The sequence below is a fragment of the Herpailurus yagouaroundi genome, unplaced genomic scaffold (genome assembly GCF_014898765.1).
Source record: "Herpailurus yagouaroundi ecotype Mexico unplaced genomic scaffold, PumYag 186, whole genome shotgun sequence".
Lineage (NCBI taxonomy): Eukaryota > Metazoa > Chordata > Mammalia > Carnivora > Felidae > Herpailurus > Herpailurus yagouaroundi.
The window spans coordinates 12,519,755-12,534,941 of NW_024412417.1; the positions used below are offsets into that span (position 1 = coordinate 12,519,755).

At 48.8% G+C, this 15,187-nt stretch overlaps 2 long non-coding RNA genes across 2 annotated transcripts in view; one reads left to right on the top strand and one right to left on the bottom strand.

The window, feature by feature from the left end:
* Positions 1-15,187, bottom strand: part of LOC121042784 (uncharacterized) — a 144,849-nt gene that overhangs the window by 64,124 nt on the left and 65,538 nt on the right. The gene's annotated exons all lie outside the window — the stretch shown is intronic.
* The window catches only part of LOC121042785 (uncharacterized), a 2,051-nt gene continuing 566 nt past the window's right edge, over positions 13,703-15,187 (top strand). The window contains exon 1 of the long non-coding RNA XR_005796439.1: positions 13,703-15,024. This is a non-coding gene — a long non-coding RNA (uncharacterized LOC121042785). The remainder of the gene's footprint in view (positions 15,025-15,187) is intronic.

Consider the following 15,187-nt stretch of genomic DNA (forward strand, 5'->3'; position numbering starts at 1 on the left):
CTAGAACCGGACTTGGGGAGAAGATAGCCCTGAGGCTATCTTTGAGATCAGGCTCTTTGAGAATCGTTCAGGATTCTTTCATGTTGGAAGGTGAAGTGTCATTTAAAAAAAAAAAGGTGAAATTCACACAACAAAAACTATTTCAATTTTTTTTATTGTATGTGTGTGTGTGTGTGTGTGTGTGAGAGAGAGAGAGAGAGAGAGAGAGAGAGAGCAGAGGAGGGGTAGAGAGAGAGGGGGGACAGAGGATCCAAAGCAGGCTCTGTGCTGTCAGCAGGGCTTGAACTCATGAACTGTGAGATCATGACCAGAGCTGAAGTTGGACACATGACAGACCGAGTCACCCAGGTGCCCCCCAAAGTAACCATTTTAAAGTGAATAATTGAGGGTCATTTAGTATATTCATCATGTTGTGCAACTAGCTAGAAAAGTTCAACGCGTTTTCATCATCCCAAAAGGAAACCCTGTACCCCGTAAGCAGTTACTCCTCATTCTCCCCTTTCGGGCCCCCGGCAACCACCAATCTGCTTTTCATCTCTATGGAAATACCTGTTTTGGGTGTTTCACATACATGGAATCATACAGTATGTGATCCTGGGTGTCTGGCTTCTTTCTATTTTTATTATTGATTTTTTTTAATGGTTTTTTTTTTTAATTTTTTTTTTTCAACGTTTATTTATTTTTGGGACAGAGAGAGACAGAGCATGAACGGGGGAGGGGCAGAGAGAGAGGGAGACACAGAATCGGAAACAGGCTTCAGGCTCCGAGCCATCAGCCCAGAGCCCGACGCGGGGCTCGAACTCATGGACCGCGAGATCGTGACCTGGCTGAAGTCGGACGCTTAACCGACTGAGCCACCCAGGCGCCCCTTAATGTTTATTTTTGAGAGAGAGAGAGTGTGTGGGAGGGGCAGAGAGGCAGGGGGACAGAAGATCGAAGCTGGCTCCACGCCATCAGCGCCGTCAGCGAATAGCCCCGCGTGGGGCCTGAACCCACGAACTATGAGATAATGACCTGAGCCGAAATCAGACACTTAAGTGACTGAGCCATCCAGGCACCCCTTCTTTCTTTCTTTTTTAAATGTTTATTTAATTTTGCGCGCGCGCGAGAGAAAGAGCAAGCACACAAGCAGGGGAGGGGCAGAGAGAGAGAGAGGGAGACAGAGGATCCAAAACGGGCTCTGTGCCGACAGCAGAAAGCCCGATGAGGGGCTCGAACCCCGGAACCGTGAGATCATGACCTGAGCCGAAGTCGGAGACTCAAACCACCGAGCCACCCAGGGGCTCCCTGGCTTCTTTCATTTAGCATGTTTTTGAGTTTCATCCAAGTTGTGGCATGTGCCAGTGCTTCACTCCTCTCCGTGGTGGAATCGCATTCCAGTAAATGCATACGCCCCAATTTGTTTATCCATCCATCTGCTGAAGGTCATTTGGGTTGTCTCCACCTTTGGCTGTCATGAACGGTGATGCTATGAACACGTACGTACAAGAACTTGTTTGCACACCCACTGCCATTTTAATGAGTATACAAAACTCAGGACTCAGGTGAGGAGGAATTAGCATCTGAAAGTCCAAATTCTCATTCTTCCCCACGTCAGAGGACAGGTTGCCGGGAAGGGGCTGCTACATCCACCAGTGTTGTTCTAATGGGCCCCCAGAGTTGCGTCGCAGAGTGGCTCTGAGCGTGAAGGAGGCTGGTAGAGTCGCGGGCCCTGACATCTGTCTTCACTGCTGCCATTTCCTTTCTTTGAGAATCCAGGCAGGCACGCGGTCGAGTCATACTGAAGGCCCACGTGTGCTTTGCCGGGTGCTCTCTGCCCGGTTGTTCTCTTCATTGCCAGTTGTCCTCGCACCTTCTGAAAGGTGCCTTCCTGGCGCTAGCAGAAAAACAAAACTTTCCGGGTTAGACCAGAAGGGACCCCAGGCCTCCGAATGAGAGCCAGAGGACAACTACGCAAAGGGACCAGTTCTGTAAAAATAGTAACCGCTGCTGTTTATTGAGTATTGAGCATCTGATCCATTCACCAGCCCTACGAGCCATCATCCCCATTTTACAGATGAGGAAATTGAAGTTAATTCAAGCACAGCTGACGCGTATCTCGGAGATATTGTGGGTTTGGCTCCAGACCACTGCAATAAAGCGAGCGCTGCAATAAAGGGGGTCAAATGAATTTTTTGGTTTCCCAGTGCATATAAAAGTTACGTCTACACTGCACTGTGGTTTAGTAAGTGTGCAACAGCATGACGTCTGAAAACAATGTAGATACCTTAATTAAAAAAATGCTTTATTGTTGGGGGCGCCTGGGTGGCTCAGTCGGTTAAGCGTCCGACTTCATCTCAGGTCATGACCTCGCGATTCGGGAGTTCGAGCCCCATGTTGGGCTCTGTGCTGACGGCTTGGAACTTGGAGTCTGCTTCAGATTCTGTGTCTCCCTCCATCTCTGCCCACCCCACCCCACCCCCCCGCCACTTGCGCTGTCTGTCTCTCTCTCTCTCAAAAATAAGTAAACGTTAAAAAAAAAAATAGTTTCTAAAAAAGAACTGGTCCGACCAAGGGACGCGGGTGGCAATCAGCTGTGAAGCTGCCCCTCCCAAGATGTTTTGATTATCCCCTGATCATCAGTACCCAACATGACACCTACCATGTGGTTGGTTCTCGATAAAGAGATCTTAAGGCCGGGGGGGGGGGGGGGGATGAATTCACACGCATGTGCATGTTATCACAGCTTCTCTGTGGCCAGGACACTTCGTCTGCCTCATCTCAGGCAGCCTGCCAGTGTTTGTTATCTGGATCCACAGTGCCTCAGACAACTTCTAAGGGCCACCAAGAGGGTATATTAGTTTCTTGGGGCTAATCTATCACAAGTCACCACAAACGTGGCAGTTTAAAAGGGCAGCAATTAATTCTCTTCCAGTTCTAGAGGCCAGAAAATTGACATAGGTGTCTGAAGGCTCTGGGGGAGTAACCTTCTTGTCCTCTTCTGGCTTCCAGTGGTTCCAGGCACACCCTGGCCTGTGACCCCCAATACTAGTCTGTGCCTTCGTCTTCATGTGGCCTCTTTCTCGAACTCCAGTGCCCCTCTGCCCTTCTCTTACAAGGAAAACTGTTATTGGAACTAGGCCCGCCTACACAATCAAGATGATTTCATCCCGAGATCCTAAAGTTAATTATAACCAAAAAGGCTCCTTTTCCACATAAGGTCATATTCAAAGGTTCTAGGGATTAGGGCATGAGCATACCTTTGCGGGGCAGGGCAGGGGGGCATTATTCAACACACTGTCAAGGGCCCAAAGCCTCAACAGAGATAAAGAGAAACCATTGGTTCCAGGGTGGCTAATCTTCCTCTATGGTGTCACACAGCAGGTTACTGCCAGGTCCCAGCACTGCCCCCCTGCAACCACGGTTGACCGTAAATCTGCGAAGCCATCACAGGGCACCCCAGGAATTAAGTGAAGAATGTTCAGATTTTCCAGGCTGCTTGCTGGGCCTTCACAAGAATGGTCCATCTGAACGAGGCCATGACGAGCTATTGTGGCTCATTTTACGAGCTCAGTAGAAATGCCTTGATAAGCCTGGAGGTTGGACAGGTAGCAAATCTTCTCTAGGGGACAGGGGGCAGGAGGTCGAGGGCTGGACAGGGGAGTAATAAGGTTGGGCTGGGTTTCTCCTAACCTCCTTCCGTTTGGCCACTCTGAAGCCATATTTCCCTTCCCCTTCTCTCAGCACCAGCCTTGTTCTTCAGCACCCGGACCGCTGACCCATGGGCTCCAAAGACCCAGGCTACGGTCCTGGGAATGTGTAATGGTCTTTGTGTGTCAGCTCGTGTCAACTTCTGCTAAGGTGACCAGATATTTAGTCTAACATCGCTGTAGATGTGTCTATGGGGCTGTTTTTAGATGAACTTTATATTTACATTAGTGGGTTTTTGAATAAAGCAGATTGCTCCTCATATGTGGGTAGGCCTCATGCAATCGGATGGAGGCCTGAATGGAACAAAAGGCTGGCCTCCCCTGAGCAAGAATAAATTCTGCAGCAGATGGCCTTTGGACTTGAACCACAACATTGACTCACCCCTATGTCTCCAGCCTGCTGGCCCATCCTGCAGATTCTGGACTTGCCAAGCATCCGTAATCATATGAGCTAATTTCTTAAAATAAATCTCTCTTTCTATATACGTGCATGTTCTATTGATTCTGTTTCTCTGGAGATTCCCGACTAATACAGAGTAGCCTCCACTTTCCCAGCCTGGATAGCAGCCTTCTCAAGGGTGGGGGTGCTCAGCCCATGCTCCTTCTCTCTCCCTTTGATCTCCCTCCAGACCTTGCACTTTCCAGCTCAGAGAAAAGCTGCCTTTTAGCATGGAGACCGATAGGTCCTATTGGGTCTGTAGTATCGTTCTCTCTGTTTCTTTTTTTTTTTTTCAACGTTTATTTATTTTTGGGACAGAGAGAGACAGAGCATGAACGGGGGAGGGGCAGAGAGAGAGGGAGACACAGAATCGGAAACAGGCTCCAGGCTCCGAGCCATCAGCCCAGAGCCCGACGCGGGGCTCGAACTCCCGGACCGCGAGATCGTGACCTGGCTGAAGTCGGACGCTTAACCGACTGCGCCACCCAGGCGCCCCATCGTTCTCTTTGTTTCAAACTGATGATTGTAATTTCACCCCATTCAGGAGCCATCCCTCCACCAGCTCAGTAGGGTTCATGGAGAGGAAGCATCTGAGGCTAAGAAATGTCAGAAAAGGAACAACAGTCCCGGCCCAGCTGGGGTCTGGAAGGGTCTGCCAGGCTGAGCTGAGTGGAGAAGGACAGCACCCATGTGAAAGAATAGAGACTATGGCCTGGGTGGCAGCTAATCAAGTTCTCCCTTGTCAATTAATGAGTTTAATAAAATCCTTGACATGCGATCATTTTATATCTATATGAGAATCATGATTTTACCTCTTTAATTAAAAATAATTATGCTTTAATAGAGCCCAACCTCTCTCAACTCTCCCCCAAATGACATGACATCATAACAAAAAATCTATTAACATGTATTAATACTCTAGAGTTTTAATATGTACACAGAATGGAACTAAACCCTACAAATGAGTAGGAACATTTTCAAAATTTCCTACCCTTTTTTTTTAATTATGCACAGGTTTATTGACATTATGCTGAATTTAAAAATCGAATTAAGAAGATCAGCGGATCTCGATGCAAGAGAGGAAAATGACATTGTGTCATCTTGTCAGAAAAGATGGTATGTTTTCCCATTTGTTGATGTGTTCTGCTGTGTATTTTTGGAGTGTTTTGCTCATTTCCTTATTGAGATATAATTGACATATAACATATTCGTTTCAGGTGTACGACAGAATGATTCAGTATTTGTATATGTTGTGAAATGATCACCATAGTAAATCCAGTTAAATTGCATCACTGCACAGAGTTACAGAATTTTTTTTTCTTGTGATGAGAACTTCGGAGATTTGCTCTTAGCAGCTTTCAATATGCAATATGGTGTTATTAACGAGAGTCGCCATGCCTGATCCCTCCCCCTCTTTATCTTCAAGACGCCATATTTGGAAGGACCAAAGATGTGCATCATACATCTGCCTTTTTCCCTTCTTTCAGTCTAGGCCAGTGGTTCTCAGCCTTGAGGTTCATAAGAAGAACCATCTGGAATGTTGTTGCTAGGACTATGAATACTACTTATGAAAGCAACGGAAAGAGCTTACCGTATCTTAAGAAACGCCTATGGTAATAATGACAATATGAAGATTTTTGCCTTTCATGAATCTGAAGCTACCAGACCACTCCTTTCCCCCATAAAATACGACCGCACCACAACTGCATCAAGGTGTCTGAGGCTCTTAAGCTCTCAGTTGCATTTCTCTCCTATTGTACTTCCCTGGGAAGGCAGGTCTCAGGTATTGGAGGTGCTTTTTTTTTTAAATTATTTTTTATGTTTATTTTTATTTTTGAGAAAGAGACAGACACACAGAGTGAGAGCAGGAGAGGAGCAGAGAGAGAGGGAGACACAGAATCTGAAGCGGGTTCCAGGCTCCAAGCTGTCAGCACAGAGCCCTATATGGGGCTCGAACTCACGAACCGCAAGATCATGACCGGAGCCGAAGTCGGACGCTTAACTGGTCTCTGAGTTTGAGACCAGTGTCAGGCTCTGTGCTGACAGCTCGGAGCCTGGAGCCCGCTTCAGATTCTGTGCTTCCCTCTCTCTCTGCCCCTCCCCTGCTTGCAGTCTCTCTCTCTCTCTCTCTCTCTCTCTCTCTGTCTCTCTCTCTCTCTCTCAAAAATAAAGAAACATTAAAAAATAAATAAATAAATAATTCTTGAGGTGAAATTCGCATAGCAAATTTATAGCCATCTTAAAAATGTACGGTTGAAGGGCATTTAGTACATTCACAGTGTTGTGCCACTCTCACCTCTATGAAGTTCCCAAACATGTGCGTCCCCTCAAAAGGAACCCCGTAGCCATTAACAGTCATTCCCTACTGCCCTGTCCCTCCCAGCCCTCGGAAACCATCAATCTGCTTGCCATCTCTATGCTTTTCCTTATTCTGGACATTAACGCATACGTGGAAATCAACCATAAGACTCCGCAACACTTTCCACTCCTGGATCTATACCCCAAAGAACTGAAAACAGATACCCAAACAGGTATTTGTACACAAATGTTGACGGCGGCTGGAACAGTTAGGTCTTCCGGGGAACCCTCTGCGGGCTTTCTTGTGGTTCTACAGGTAAATGTCTCTTCCTCTGAGAAAAAGCAACAGTGAGGACAGAAACAAGAGAAAGACAGAAGCCGTACCCAGTTACCCCCATTGGCGCTCTGCTTCCCGGGCACAACAACCCAGCGTGACGGGTGAATGTTACCCACTGGGGGTTCTGGACAACAATGAATCAAATACACCCAGAAGAGAGAGGCTTGGCAGACACATTCGGGTGGTTCACCAAATTCCCAGGAAGCTGGGAATGCCTGCCCTGGAAGCCACAGAAATGGGGGAGTAATCCGGGGTCCCTCCTGCTTAAAGACGAGTGCTGCCTCGAAGCCTGTTATATAAGTGAGCTGGATTTCCAGCCTACGGGGAAAATGCACAGGAGAGCCTGCCTCAGGGCAGGCTTGTGGTCATCATGGTCAACGGTCAGCTAGGAGCTGGAGGCTGGCAGACCCATTGGTAAAGCGGGCCTCTTTCTAAATCTGTTTCCTCTTCGTTAATCGCGGAGCATTTTTATTCTAGCCTTCTGTGGGCTCAGGAGCTTGGCTGGTACTACACTCCCGGTTTGCAAAGGAAGAAACTGAAGCTGCGGCCTTTTCCAATGTTTTCTTCCCTGCTCTCACTTCTGGCAATTATTATAAAGTGCACTCATTATCCTTACAATGGTTCAGAGATTAAAGCTTAATTCAGTCTGTTATTTCTGTGGCTTTGCCTAATAGCATTTGCACCTGTACTAGCCCCACTAGGTGGTGAGGCCAACGCCTCCTTAAATCACCAGAGGATGTGCTTTGTGTTCTCGTCTTGGGTCCTACCGGTCTGGCCAGAGGCAGTTTTCATAACATTTTAATGGGTCACCGGGGTTTTCTATGGGGACATCTGTCTCCATCACAGGCAAAATGGGACTCTCCTGAGAAGAAAGCCGGCCTGTAGGAAAGTCAGCTTTGACTTCTAAAATGCAGTAGTTGAGGGGCGCCTGGGTGGCGCAGTCGGTTAAGCGTCCGACTTCAGCCAGGTCACGATCTCGCGGTCCGGGAGTTCGAGCCCCGCGTCGGGCTCTGGGCTGATGGCTCGGAGCCTGGAGCCTGTTTCCGATTCTGTGTCTCCCTCTCTCTCTGCCCCTCCCCCGTTCATGCTCTGTCTCTCTCTGTCCCAAAAATAAATAAAAAACGTTGAAAAAAAATTTTTTTAAAATGCGGTAGTTGAATACCTGGTACCCTTTGTTGACAGGCAATGCACATGAACGTGCTCTCTTCTTCATGTGGCTTATCACAGTGCCCGGTAGGGAAGGAGACAGATCCGGGTTCAAATCATGGCACAGCCGGTGTTCCATGTGTCATCTAGATGAGTCCTCTAATCGTCCTGAACCTCAGTGTGCCCAGCTGTGAGGTGGGGTGACAGAACTAAAGTTATGTATAATTGAATAAAAGAATTTGAGGACGTGCTTGACAAATGATAGGTCCGCTCAAAGATAATAGCATTATTATTCATTTTAGTACTAACAGTCTGAGTTGACCAAAAAGGATCAGACCATGTGGGGACGTTTTCAGCCTTATAAGCTGTGGTTTATGTGATGTTAGATATAATGGGGCTTTCCAGACCTCAACATGGTCTGGGGTTCTCACCTACTAAACTGGCCCCTCCACTCCTCCAGATACGTGGTTTATTTAATCATCTGGGGGCTTAGCTAGGTTAGGGCAGCATGCTGAGGTCCACAATGTCTGTGTGGAGGGGGAAGTCCAGAGAAGCCCGTGGCAGGGTAGCGTCAGATGGAAGAGTGAGGAAAGAACGATCTGTTTTTTTTTCTGTTTTACTTTCAAAGCTTCTTTGGTTCTAGGAGTTATCTAGATGCTTTTCAGTGTATCAGCCAGTCAACAAGTGTTAACTCAGCACCTGTTCTGGCTGGTGTGCTAGTCCCTTCTTACACCTGTTCTTACCTCCTTTGTGTCTGCTCTTGGACAGGTCGCTATAAAATAATACAGCGTTTTCTCCCGAACAAGGGGGAAAGGGTATATGAGCTAGCCAGAGGACTGTGTGACCAAGAGGGTGTCTGAGAGGAGGAAAGCAGACAGGGCCAGAAAGGAGATGGGGGAGTAGAGAGCGGTGACATCTGGTTAGCAGAATACCTGCTGCCACGGGGTACCCCTCTCTGCCCAAGCCCCCGATGCTGCGAATTACCCCTATGGTAACTCTGCCTTGCAGACAAAGGCGATGGGGGGGGGGTAGCTGAATAACCCTGGCCAGAATTTCCCAGGGGATTTGCAAATTGCCTGCTCGCATGTGTGTGACTATTTTTTTCATCCTTTGATAGAAGACGTGCTCCCATACTCCCAAGTTCTCGGGCTTCCTTTCCGCAAACACTCCCTCCGTCAGGCTCAGGGGACGAGGGAGATGTGACCCTGGTAAGAAGAACACAGCCAGAGACTGTTCGGAGGCAAAGAAAAGGACACAGAGAGATGGGGGGGGGGGGGGGGGGGTGCCTTCCTGCCTGGCTTGTTTATTGCCACAACTTAGGGAGGAGACACGTGCAAGCGCTGTGCCACTTTCCTTCTTCTCCTCTCTCTTCAGGGTTCCTCTCCCTCGATTGCCCAACAGCCCAGGACAGACTCCCAACTACCAGCCGCGCCCGCAGATTCCCAGCCTGAGAGAAACGTGTTGCTAATACCTTCCAGGCAATTTGTTTAATTAAAGCTCAAAACAAGTGTTGGTTCCTGGTATAAGTGGAGAAATGGAAAGAAAATGAATTACCCATGGCCGGGTCTGCAAGTTCTCCCGATTTCTCGTATCCTTTGTTAGCCAAAGGAAGGAGTGACGAGGAAGGACCGTGGCTAGATGTTTAATTGGGCTCAGTAGCACACATGCAAACCAAAAGTTGTGGATGAATCACGGTCGGTACACGATGTGAAGCAAAATGTATTACATATCTTATCGTATGTTCGATCCCTACTTGATTAAAATAGCAATTTAACTTATATCGCCTTTGTTGTTTTTGCAACTCAATAAGACCCGCTGTCTGGGTGCACCAGCCCCTAGAAAACAGGTTTCCAAGACTTTGAAAGTGAGTCCTGCTGTTACACGGATTATTTTTTACGGCATCAACCATTTAAAGGAAAACAATTGGGGATCTAGTTGAATACAGTATTTAGTAATGCGATATGTTTAATATTATTCATCTATATCTTCAACCATTCGAGGGAAATCACGTGCAATACAAAACAATATGCCCAGTGTAATCCTCGCCTCCTGCCCCCAAGAAAACACGGAATCTACCTGTTTTTCAATTTCTGCATGTCCAGTAAATCCATTTGATAGATTTTTTTTTAATCTCAAGGTTTGACTTTTTATTTTTTTATTTTTTAAATTTGTTTAATGTTTATTTATTTTTGAGAGAGAGAGAGAGAGAGACAGAGTGTGAGTAGGGGAGGGGCAGAGAGGGAGGGAGACACAGAATCGGAAGCGGGCTCCAGGCTCTGAGCTGTCAGCACAGAGCCCGACGCGGGACTCAAACTCACAAACTGTGAGATCATGACCTGAGCTGAAGTCGGACGCCCAACAGACTGAGCCACTCAGGCGCTCAACTTTTTTTTTTTTTTTTTTTAATAAATGTTTATTTATTTTTGAAGAAGAGAGAGAATATGTGGGTGAGGGGCAGAGAGAGGGGGATGGGTATCCAAAGCAGGCTCCCTTCTGTCAGCACAGGGCCTGATGCGGGGCTTGAACGCACCAACGGTGACCTGAGCCAAAGTCAGATGCTTAATCAACCGAGCCACCCAGGCGCCCCTCAAGGTTTGACTTTTTTTTTTTTTTTTAATTTTTTTTTTTCAACGTTTATTTTTGGGACAGAGAGAGACAGAGCATGAACGGGGGAGGGGCAGAGAGAGAGGGAGACACAGAATCGGAAACAGGCTCCAGGCTCTGAGCCATCAGCCCAGAGCCTGACGCGGGGCTCGAACTCCCGGACGGCGAGATCGTGACCTGGCTGAAGTCGGACGCTCAACCGACTGCGCCACCCAGGCGCCCCAAGGTTTGACTTTTTAAAGGACGTGACAGAAGTACCATTCTGTATTTATAAATACACATTTTAAAGGCTTCATTCATTTCCTCACTCATTAAACGTAACTGAGCACTCACTACATGTAGGTGTTGCTGTTGGTGCAGGAGATGCAAATTACATCACTCTGGGTGACTCTCGTCCCCTCTTCCTTAGCCAGTCAACCTCCCGGTAACATCCTGCACCTTGGTATTCGATTGGAGATACCTGATGGGAAAACGGCTCCTGGACACTCTAGAGTTTCATGCATCAACTCGTCAACCTCATGGAAACACACCAGCTTCTCTGTGATGGGTCCGGCCAAGCCTGGGTATATTCCTAATTGACTGGCACAGGTTGGGTCACGTGACCACACCTGCACCCATCTCTGTGGTTGAGGGTGGGGGGCTCTGATCGGACAGGCTGGCTAAATGTTTACTTGTAAGGGGTGAGGAGGTCAGGTCCTCACGACCCCATGGTTTCCTGAAAGGAGAGTTTCCCTAAAACGAGCCCTATTGCTGCCTCTTTGGCTCAGATCATCATCACTTGACCCAGATGCCTGCAGTGCTCTCCTAACTGGCCTTTTCACTCTAGACTTGCTCCTCTCCAATCCAGGTTCATCATTCCCGGACTAAAGTAGGACCCCATCACTCAGTGACTACCCCATGCCTTCAGCGTAAAATGCAAGCTTTTAAAACTTGGCATACGCAGCTTTATCTTGCACACGGAACCCCTCACCTGGCTTGGGGACTGCTGTTCTGGTGCCCAGCCCCCTGCTACACTGATAACATTGTACCATCTGTCGGCTTGCCTGACTCTCCCCCCAAGCCAGAGCGCTTTAAGAGCCAGGATATTGTAGTTTGGCTCACCCCACCTCATTGCAAACCCTTCGGAGCGCATTTTCCTGTTGGAGCTAGAAAGCTAAAAATTGCATTTACGAGACCGCCTGGCAGCTGGGATATAGAAAGGTAATGTAAGTTCCATCAAGCAGGTGTACCTGTATGAGACTTTATTTTTTTTAAACGTTTGTTCGTTTTTGAGAGAGAGCGACAGACAGACTGTGAGTGTGGGGGAGGGGCAGAGAAAGACGGAGGCACGGGATCAGGCTCTGAGCTGTCCACACAGAGCCCGGCACGGGGCTCGAACCCACAGACCGAGAGGTCATGACTTGAGCTGAAGTTGGATGCTTAACCGACTGAGCCACCCAGATGCCCCTGTATGAGACTTTAAATAGAAGCAAAAACTGAAGAGACTTCTGGCAACCTTGGTGGTGATATCTGATCCTTTGGGGGCAGGTACAGGTGAGTTTCTAAAATCCGGCCCCCAGCACAGGATGGCTATAATTATGGTGTTTCCGACTAGAACATTGCCTTAATGGAGTTGGTGCTTTTTCTTAGTCTGCAGTTCCCAGCTTCATTGCTGGCACTTGTATAGACACCAAGCCTGGCCCTGGCCCTTGCCACGATTCTGTGAGCGGCACAATTCTCTGGAATAAAACTCTTTCCACAATAAAATAGTGGATGCTATTGTTGGCAATTAAGCACCCTGATTAATAGAGATAGTGTTTAATGCCATTTTGTGTCCGCAGCACCCAGCACTATGCCTGGCCCGTGAGGAATACCACACGCCTGTTGGCGAATGAACGTTTGAATGGATAATTCTCTGAGCGCTCACTGCACGCTAAGACAGGCGCGCATGAGAATATTTCAAGGTAACAGGTTGTAAGAGAGTCACAAAAGTTAAGAAAATGCTGAGATGGGAGCATCAGGACCGTCTCGAGGAAGGTAACATTTGAGATGGGCCTTTAAGAATGAGTAGCAAGTCGTTGGCTAGATAAGGAGATAGAGGCCATTCCAGGCAGGAGAATGGTATACCCGAAGTGCAAACACATGAGGTGGCAGGGCACGCTCAGGGAATGCGTGTGGTTGGGTAGGATATGACCCTCTGGTCAGGAGATAAAGAGGGACAGGGCAGGGGAAGCCAGGATGTGAATAGCAACAAAGGTTAGCATTTCTGGTACTTTCTAGACACTGGATCCTGAACTATGTCACATTACCTCAATCCTCACCATCGCTATTACTCTCATTTCACAGGCTGACTTGACCAATGTCGTATGTTGCAAGTGGCAGAACACATTCAAATTGAGCTCTCTCTGACGACCACGCTTTAGACTTTATCCTGCAGTGAATAAGAACCAACGAAGGTTGGACAACGGTAGGATTAGATGGTGTTGCCGAAGGATGGGAGAAGGGGAGCATGAGTAGGTCAGGAGCCCAGAGGAGAGATAGCAGCCACAAGTCAGGAGTGGTGAGAATGGGGACGATTGAATACATCTGAGAATTTTGTTTTTTATTTTTAATTAAAAAAAAAATGCATGGGGCGCCTGGGTGGCGCAGTCGGTTAAGCGTCCGACTTCGGCTCAGGTCACGATCTCGCGGTCCGTGGGTTCGAGCCCCGCGTCGGGCTCTGGGCTGATGGCTTGGAGCCTGGAGCCTGTTTCCGATTCTGTGTCTCCCTCTCTCTCTGCCCCTCCCCCGTTCATGCTCTGTCTCTCTCTGTCCCAAAAATAAATTTAAAAAAAACATTGAAAAAAAAATTTAAAAAAAAAGTTATGTTTATTTGTTTTTGAGAGCGAGAGAGACAGAGCACAAGCGGGGGGAGGAGCAGAGAGAGGGGGAGACACAGGATCCAAAGCAGGCCTCAGGCCCTAAACTGTCAGCGCAGAGCCGGATGCGGGGCTCGAACCCACAGACTGTGAGATCGTGACCTGAGCTGAAGTCAGACACTCAACCGACGGAGCCACCCAGGTGCTGAAAAATATTTAAATTTTTTTTTTTAATGTTTATTTATTTTTGAGAGAGACAGGAAAAGACAGAGCACAAGCAGGGGAGGGGCAGAGAGAGAGGGAGACACAGAGTCTGAAGCAGCCTCCAGGCTCCGAGCTGCCGGCACAGAGCCCGACGCGGGGCTCGAACTCACGGACCGTGAGATCACGACCTGAGCCGAAGTCGGACGCTCAACCGACGGAGCCACCCAGGCACCCCACTGAGAAATATCTGAGAGGCTGCATAGACGAACTCGGAGACCAATGCCATGTTGCAGAGACGGAAGGCGATAGGAATGAAGAGTGAAGCCGAGACCTGGGCTCAGGCACCTGGGTGGATGGTGGCACCATTCATCAAAATAGAGAAAACAGGTGAAGAAGCTGGTTGGGGCGTTGATTCGCGATATTGGTGTTAGATATGTTGATACAGGATTCCTACAGGACGATAGCTTGGAGACCATCGAGATATCCATTTGTCTGAATCTGTAGGGCCCGTGACCCTGGAGTAAAGCCTGGTGCCCGGGGTGTGTTGGCGGCTGTACAAGCACGTCTGGAATCTGGCCCAGCATCAGGCCGAGCGAGCACAGGGCCTTGCGTCGCTGCGTATTGAAACTGACTTGTCAGGCCACGGAGCTACAGAGAAGAAAGGCTCTGGCCGAGGCAGGCAAGCAGGCGCCCCGCTCAATAATTCAGCACAGAGCCTGCCTGTCTTGGCTGCAGAGCTACCATCACAAGGAGCGTTTTTAAAGCCAAACCCGATTTCTGTGCGAAGTCATGCCTGAGCAAGCTGGATCGTTGCCAAAAGACAAGAGAAGGCTCCAGGCCTCTTTATACACAGGCCCGGGGAGATTGGGGTACTTCGTGATAAAGCTGTCAGTCTCCGCAGGGCAGGCATGTGACTCATTTGCATATGTCACTTCCTTCAGCACACCCCAGCCCGCAGGCCCCTGACTCCAAATCCCACGGACAAAGAAAGCTGTCCCAAACGACCTCTTCCTATCAGATTCAGGCTTTATTATGCTAGAGGGTCTGGCCGCAGATTCCCTTCACTGCTCTGGACCAACTCAGAGCCCCTCTGGCGGAATGGAGCTCTCTAAAGGGAAGGGCACTTCAGAGGGGGGTTCGGGCACGGCCCCACAAGGACCAGGGAGTGGAGCAGAATGGCCTGAGCGCTGCCGACATTCTGCCACCAGCGGTCGGCTTCCAAAGCTCTGGGAGAATGGGCCCGGTCCGCCTTCTCGGCACGCCGCTCCCCAGCCGGCCACGGGGGCCGAACCCTGGGTGGTAGCTACCCGAGTCTTTGCTTCTCTCAGTCTCTGCTTCCATGCCTCCTTGATTCGCACTGGCCTCCTGTGCTACCCATACTTGGGGATCGATTACTTAGCAGGAGACTGTAAGGAAACCTTCCCCTGGCATGCACAGCCGTGCCCAAGGGACTGCGCCGATGCTTGAGTGGTTAGTAGCCTAGTTAGGACTGGATTCAGGTGGCCTTCCTCCCTCCCTCCCTCCCTTCCTTCTTTCCTTCCTTCCTTCTTCCCTCCCTCCCTTCCTACCTTCCTTCTTCTCTCCCTCTTCCTTCCTTCCTTCCTTCCTTCCTTCCTTCCTTCCTTCCTTCCTT